The sequence below is a fragment of the Pelmatolapia mariae genome, linkage group LG10_11, assembly GCF_036321145.2.
Source record: "Pelmatolapia mariae isolate MD_Pm_ZW linkage group LG10_11, Pm_UMD_F_2, whole genome shotgun sequence".
Classification (NCBI taxonomy): domain Eukaryota; kingdom Metazoa; phylum Chordata; class Actinopteri; order Cichliformes; family Cichlidae; genus Pelmatolapia; species Pelmatolapia mariae.
Window position 1 is genome coordinate 16,218,045 of NC_086236.1, and position 6,645 is coordinate 16,224,689.

Here is a 6,645-nt window from a genome sequence, read left to right on the forward strand (position 1 = left end):
ATGCTGAAGTAAGTTCATCTAGTTTTAGAAACTTTCACTGAACAGTCTATAACAGTATCACAACTAAGCATATGCATAAGCACTTAAATACTTTAAATGAGAATAATAGAACATTTCTATTACAGGAGCCAGAGCCTGTCCCAGTAGTCACAGGTAGAGCACACCTGGACAGGTACCAGTCTGTCAGAGGACTAACAGAGAGACAGACATCAGAGTAACAAATCTATTTAAAATTAATGTAAGCTTGCTACAGCTGTATGTATGAACATGTGTTTCTGTGCTCTCAGTCCACCTCTCAGGAACCTGGAATTCATTTTTAGTCTACTTTAAACAGACCTCACAAAAGGCTGATGTGGCTGGATCAGTAGTCTGATTTAAGTACGATACCTTTGGCCAGGGATTAATCTGGTACATCGCTTCACTGCAGTCTTACATATTATCCCCACACCTGAATAAAAAATATTGATATTTACAAATAACAGATTCAGCTGATGCAGCCTGACTCAATCTGATTCCAGATGTTCAGCACACACAGAGGTACTGTTTAAAGTTTAGTGTTAACCTGAGTCACTGATCATTTACAGTATTACAGAGTCTGGCAGTCTTTGCATGATTTTCCACGTCACTGTAAGTTTCTAGCTGACTCTCAGGTGTGACAGGTGTGCCAGCAGGAAAGAGTAATAAGAACCTGCATCCTGAGGTTTGTCATGCAGGATTAAAAGAGCCAGGCTTTGTTCACACAGCTAGGGTTGTATTTTACACTGACCCTGGGTCAGTATAAGTATGATACAGTTTAAACGAAGCACTGAATCTTGCACATATTCATTAGAGATGCATTGAAGCTAATCGGGATATTTACTGTCAATCTGTGGCTGCGATTAATCACTTTACTGGAAACTTTATTAACTAGTAACTTCATCAGTCATGACAGAAGCTAATATTTCTGTCCTAACATCGTTTAAACAGTAATAGCTTTACTACAATATAAGCTAACGTTTACACCGTAACTTTAAACTTTAAGCTAGCACCATAAAGACGGTAAAACACGTAATAATATCTACAAATGCATCTTAAAGCTGTTATATTAGCACTCGCTGTATTACTAACATAACCACATTAACATTATTGACACTCGCTGACTTTTAATAGTCATTCTATAAATGCTGTCCGTTTAAATGGCCTTACCTGTAACACTGCTGTATCCACTGGATTCCAGCCAGAGTGGATTCTGGAGTCTTCCACGCTCCTGTCAGTGATCCTCCATTTGGATGGATGATACCAACCTTCTGAACAATCTAGCCCCAGATAGCAAGGAAACATTGAAACAATGTTGAGTCAATATCAGGCGACGTCATTGAATCAACGTTGAAGTGTGACATTGACCCAACGTCACTCTTGCACCCATTTTTAACGTTGAAACAACGTCAGGTTTTGATGTTGAATCAATGTTGAAACCTGACATTGATTCAACGTTATATTTTCTAACACTGTTGACATTGAAACAATGTCAGATTCTGATATTGAAACACTGTTGAGATATGGTATTGCTTTTCCACCTCTTTCGCACAGTTGCTTTTTATTGAAAAAAACAAAAAAACAAAAAAGGTCAATAGACATGTATCATTTGCAAAATACTTTATTAAAAGACAAAGTTTCCTATTTACATTTCTATGTTTCACGTCACTTTTTATTATTTACTCCGGGATGGGGATGGATGATGTGCGTCCTGCGTGCCACCCGTACGATCTGGATCATATCTGAGCCATTTCTGGACTGCTTGAGCAAAGACCAACTCAGACATAGAGTTCGCCCCTACCTGCTGCGCCAGGCCATCTAGGACAAAAATAGACACACACACAAAAAAACAAAGACAAAAAAAGGGAATTAGAGCACATGAATAAGCTCTTGTTAATTGTCTTCAGCAGGGAGAAAGTATGTAAACTCCTAGGCTAATAAACATGAAAGTCACCAGGCGGAAATCAGCAAACTGCCGCATTTGATTCCCAAAGAGCTATAAGCTGAAAATGTGATATGTCTTAGCATGGTGTGCCGTGTATCCTTTAAAAAAAAGAAACAGAAAAAGAAAACATAGGGTCCTCAGGCTGTACAAAGTGTACAACCCGAGGACAAAACAAGCCGAAGACCAAAGACTCCATCTCCAGATTAACCGGACATGAAAGTCTTGTTATTAAGAAAGACAAAGTAATATAGCAAAAAACAGACATAGGAAATGTGAAATGCACCCAGCACATCAATTGATCCCTTTATTTTTCACTTTAGGCTCAAAAAAACTACAATAAATGTTAAAACTTACCAAATATGCATCTGCACAGCGCTGTCTCTTTAAATGCCCTTTTTTGCTTTGTCTGGTCCTTTGTTTTTTTCCCCTGCCCAGTTGAGTACAGAGGCCAGCTCCTTTGTAATGGCATAAACCATTACACGGCGGACTCGCACCTCCAGTGTGGTTCAGCAGCACCAATCAATGCAAAGCGTCTCACCTATAGACACATTTTAAGAGATGGAATTAGCGTGTCTCATGTCTTAAATGTGTATGCAAGTGCTTGTGTGTTTACTTCATGTAATTGATGATAGAAACATGTCATTTAGTTTTCCCTAAAGCCTGATTTTCAAGTCATACAAAGAATAAACCAAAGTATTGGCAGTACAATGTATTTCTATTCCCTTTTGTTGGATATTCATTTGTTAGTTCTTGTAACTGCTAAAAGTGTTTACTAGTTTTTGCCTGTTACATATATTTGTTATACCATGTAAACTGTGAAATTCCAAGATTTTCAAACTTGCCTTGTAATAGTGGCCTCACAGAGTCTCTGGAATCTACAGAAAAAAAAATCACAACAAGATGACATTCAGGAGTATAAATTGTTTTTTTTTTTTAGATAAGAGTACAATGACATTGTGATGCAGCTTTAAAGCTTTTTTAAAAGCATACCATCTATAGGGAAGACATCAGACTCTGCATGCTGGCGAGATCGCAAAGCTGTGTTGGTTTGTGCCGGAGTGGCGAAAGGTGCCGGGAGCTGGGTGGGGCATTATGATGGTTGCTATCAGTGGGCTGGGGGGCAGACTGCGGAGTGGTGAGGGCTGTTTAGAAAAAGATAATTTTTTAAGTATTTAAGAATACAGACAACTTGTCAAAAAAGTTTCCTCGTGTCAGACACAGATATGTACACAGACACTAGACAGTATTTTATTACCTGGTATTTTCACTCGAGGGGCCCGGGGAAACCGTTTTTTTGTAGGCTTTCCCCACAAAAAAACTCATCCTCTGAGTCCGTATATGTGTACAGGGGATTTGGTCTAAAGAAAAGAAATTAAAAACGGTCTTAAGTAATTGTAAATATGCTTTTGGCATATTGTTTCCTAAAGTTAGTTTGATTTCTAACAACACACACAGGAAACAGAGATGTGCAAGAAGGTGCAGTATACAATGAATTTTTGAAGTGCACAAGTGTACACGGCTTTGCATTTTTAAAAAGTTTACAAACTTCCACTTTTTGGACTATATTATGTGGCGATATTGCAGTATGCAAGCACCACAGATATGTATAAAAGACAAGATCATAAATTCTTAACAATCAAAGATATGTTTGTGAATAAAAAAGTTTTACTTGTGCTTTCTTTTAAGACTGGTCTGAGTTTCAGCTTCGGACTGAAGGTCAGACGTATCACAGCGTTCACGTGGATATCTCTGAAGACTGCGTTCTGCTTCGTGAAATGCGCCTGGAAATACAAACACAATGTACGGCCAGACATACATTACGTGTGGACAAAAGGTGCAAACGCATAGAAAAATCAGCGGTTTCAAAAATACGCTGGTACGTGTGGACGTAGCCTTATTCATTATTCAAGGCACAAACGGAAAGTCATGTACGCGTGCAATGTAAAGTTAGGTGCGCGTACAACGTACAGTCACATGGGCATGCTGCGTGAGCATTCAAACTGAGTCTGAAGTTTTCGTGTGCGAATTGAAGCGAGTGCTCTCCAGTCATCAAAAGTAACAAAGTCATTGAACACGTTTATACAGTTAACTTTACGTTTATCAATCATATATCACAGATTTAGAATTTTTTGTAGTACTAAGCAACTACAGAGCGAAAGTCTGGGTCAAGCGCCGAAGCGACGGCAAGAAGAAAGGAAACCTCGAAGCGTTAAAGCTAGCTTTGTAAGGGAATATAACAAAGAAATTATGAAACGAAAATGTTTTCTTTGTTGATATACTTTGTTCGCAGTGCAATTTATTTGTTGCCGGATTGTAAGAAGTAGACACAATTTCGGGCTCCCACATTTTGTGGGAGCAACGTAAATAACAGTAAAAAACTCGTTAATGTACAACATTAACGAGTTTTTTACTGTTATTCAAATGCAAACATGGAAATAATGAGTAGGGAAAAAAAATCATTCATTCTTACCTTATACTAATCGTGGTGCAGGCCAGTGCAGTGCATGAACTGATGCCTTCCCCGGTCAATTCCGCTGAGAGTAAATCAAATGTCCCGCTCTACTGTAGAAGACAATGAATACCTGGGGGGATGTACCAATGTGAGAGGGGTGCTGCGGAATAGTCCAAGTGATCGCTGCTTTAATTTCCCGGTCAACTATACATAAATTGCACGTAGACACGATTTTTTAAAGCTGGTGAACTAGACCAAGTCATTGATAACAAATGAACAATAAATCTACTTTCTCTGGTACTTTATACCCGATCAGTTGCAAAGCAATTTAATGCTCAACTACAAATCGATGGTTTTTGATGGTGACCGGAGCCGAATGATCGTCAACTATAAATAGACGTTTTCTCGACGTTGTTGTTGTCACCTGGTCGACTATAAATAGATCAAATATCAATGACAAAAAAACAACGGTGAATCAACATTGTTACAACGTCTCTATAGTAAGACCGTCGGTTTACCACAGTATTTCAATGTTGTTACAACATTGGCATTTCAACCCCGACCATATACGACGGTTCGGATGAAAAATCAACATAGATTCAATGTCGTCTTGCTATCTGGGGCAGGTGGATGGCCCATATCTATGGGACTGATTTCTGCTAATAACGCCCATTGTATGGACTGATAACAGCCGAAGCGGGTGAATAAAGTCACCCGGTTGCTAGCTGTGCCATTACCCAGCATCCACCTCTCCCTCCATAAATGCAATAAACGATACAAAAGTAATGGCCTATAATTAATTTATCTGCTGTTTCTCAGGTAGTTGTTTACATTATATAATATATTGTGTTCAGTACACGTCACTACAATGTGATTTTGGAAATGTATAAATATACGAACAACAGGCTCTTCCGCGGCAATCTCTTGTCAATAAACAACGTTTAGGGATCAGTATAGTATTCCAACCCGTTCTCACTCCCAAATCGTAACATTTTACGCTAGGTGACAAATCGTCAACATATTACGTTTTCGGGCACCCAAGGCGTTCCTACGTCACGACATCGGAAAACTGCGGACACATGAGAACCGTTTGGACTCAATCTACACATCTTCGCTTTTTCCCTTAAAATCGCTTTAGAAAACACTATTTCACCTCATTAAACTGCTGGTTAAGGTTAGGAATAAGGTTATGGTTAGGTTTAGTGATAAGGTTAGGTTTAGGCTTAGGTATACGGTTATGGTTAGGTTTAGGCATAAGGTTATGGTTAGGTTTAGGGATAAGGTTAGGTTTAGGCGTAGGGATACGGTTATGGTTAAGGTTAGGAATAAGGTTATGGTTAGGCATAAGGTTATGGTTAAGGTTAGGCATAAGGTTATGGTTAGGCTTAGTGATAAGGTTAAGTTTAGGGCTGCAGTACAGGGCTGGAAACCGCCGCGTACCATAACAACGTGGAAGGTCACCTTTCGCGTTCCTCAGGAACGCCGCAGGACGTGACAAAATGTCGGGATGTTACGCCTCGGGAGTGAGAACGGGCTCAGTATTCAATAGGAGGACCCTGCACGTCACTTCTCGACGCCAGGGGGGTACCCTGCGCGTCGATAAGTGAAGCAGAGGGAGCCTGACCATGCGTCACACATTTGACGAGTTGGGAGTGAGAACGTGTTGATAAGAGATGTTGGTGTACTATAACTGAAGTAATGTTGTTGAGTCCTTAAAGTCATATTTTTTTATTGTCATGACTGTATTTGAAGCTATTTTTATTTTTGTATGATACCTGATTTATATGGAATATGGCTGAAGTAAACTAAAGTCTAAAATACTTAGTCACGTATTTAATAGTGTGGCATGCAGAGGAATCTTACAAAGAAGCTCACACAGAGAGATTGAGCTTGTTATTCAACCCCAAGCTGGCAGGGGGAGCTCTTTATTAAACACACTTGCTTGTGTTACAATGTGCTTCAAGGGTCAATAACAGCATAACAGAACTCACTTATGGTACTGCAAAGTCAGTGACTTTGTACCGTAGTATAAACACAACATTCAAGATAACAGTTAAAAGTAACGTAACCATAAACAATAAAACAAGAACATCTAAACAGCAGCACATGTCCCAAGGCATGATGGGAGAGAACTAGCTGTTCCCCCAACACGCCACAATAGTAATTTAACATTATATAATTCACATATAAAACTATGAATTGTAATTTTAAACGGTTTAAAAGCATGTAGAAT

General features: G+C 39.2%; 2 long non-coding RNA genes across 2 annotated transcripts; both read right to left on the minus strand.

The window, feature by feature from the left end:
- Nucleotides 1-1,626: 1,626 nt before the first annotated feature.
- Nucleotides 1,627-3,241, minus strand: LOC134637562 (uncharacterized). The gene is made up of 4 exons (XR_010095135.1): nt 3,216-3,241; nt 2,951-3,102; nt 2,315-2,835; nt 1,627-1,833 (listed from the first exon to the last, which is right to left on the minus strand). It is a non-coding gene; the product is annotated as an uncharacterized LOC134637562 (long non-coding RNA).
- A 37-nt stretch (nt 3,242-3,278) lies between these two features.
- On the minus strand, nt 3,279-4,488 carry LOC134637564 (uncharacterized). The gene is made up of 3 exons (XR_010095137.1): nt 4,431-4,488; nt 3,630-3,741; nt 3,279-3,318 (listed from the first exon to the last, which is right to left on the minus strand). It is a non-coding gene; the product is annotated as an uncharacterized LOC134637564 (long non-coding RNA).
- Between the last annotated feature and the right edge of the window lie 2,157 nt (nt 4,489-6,645).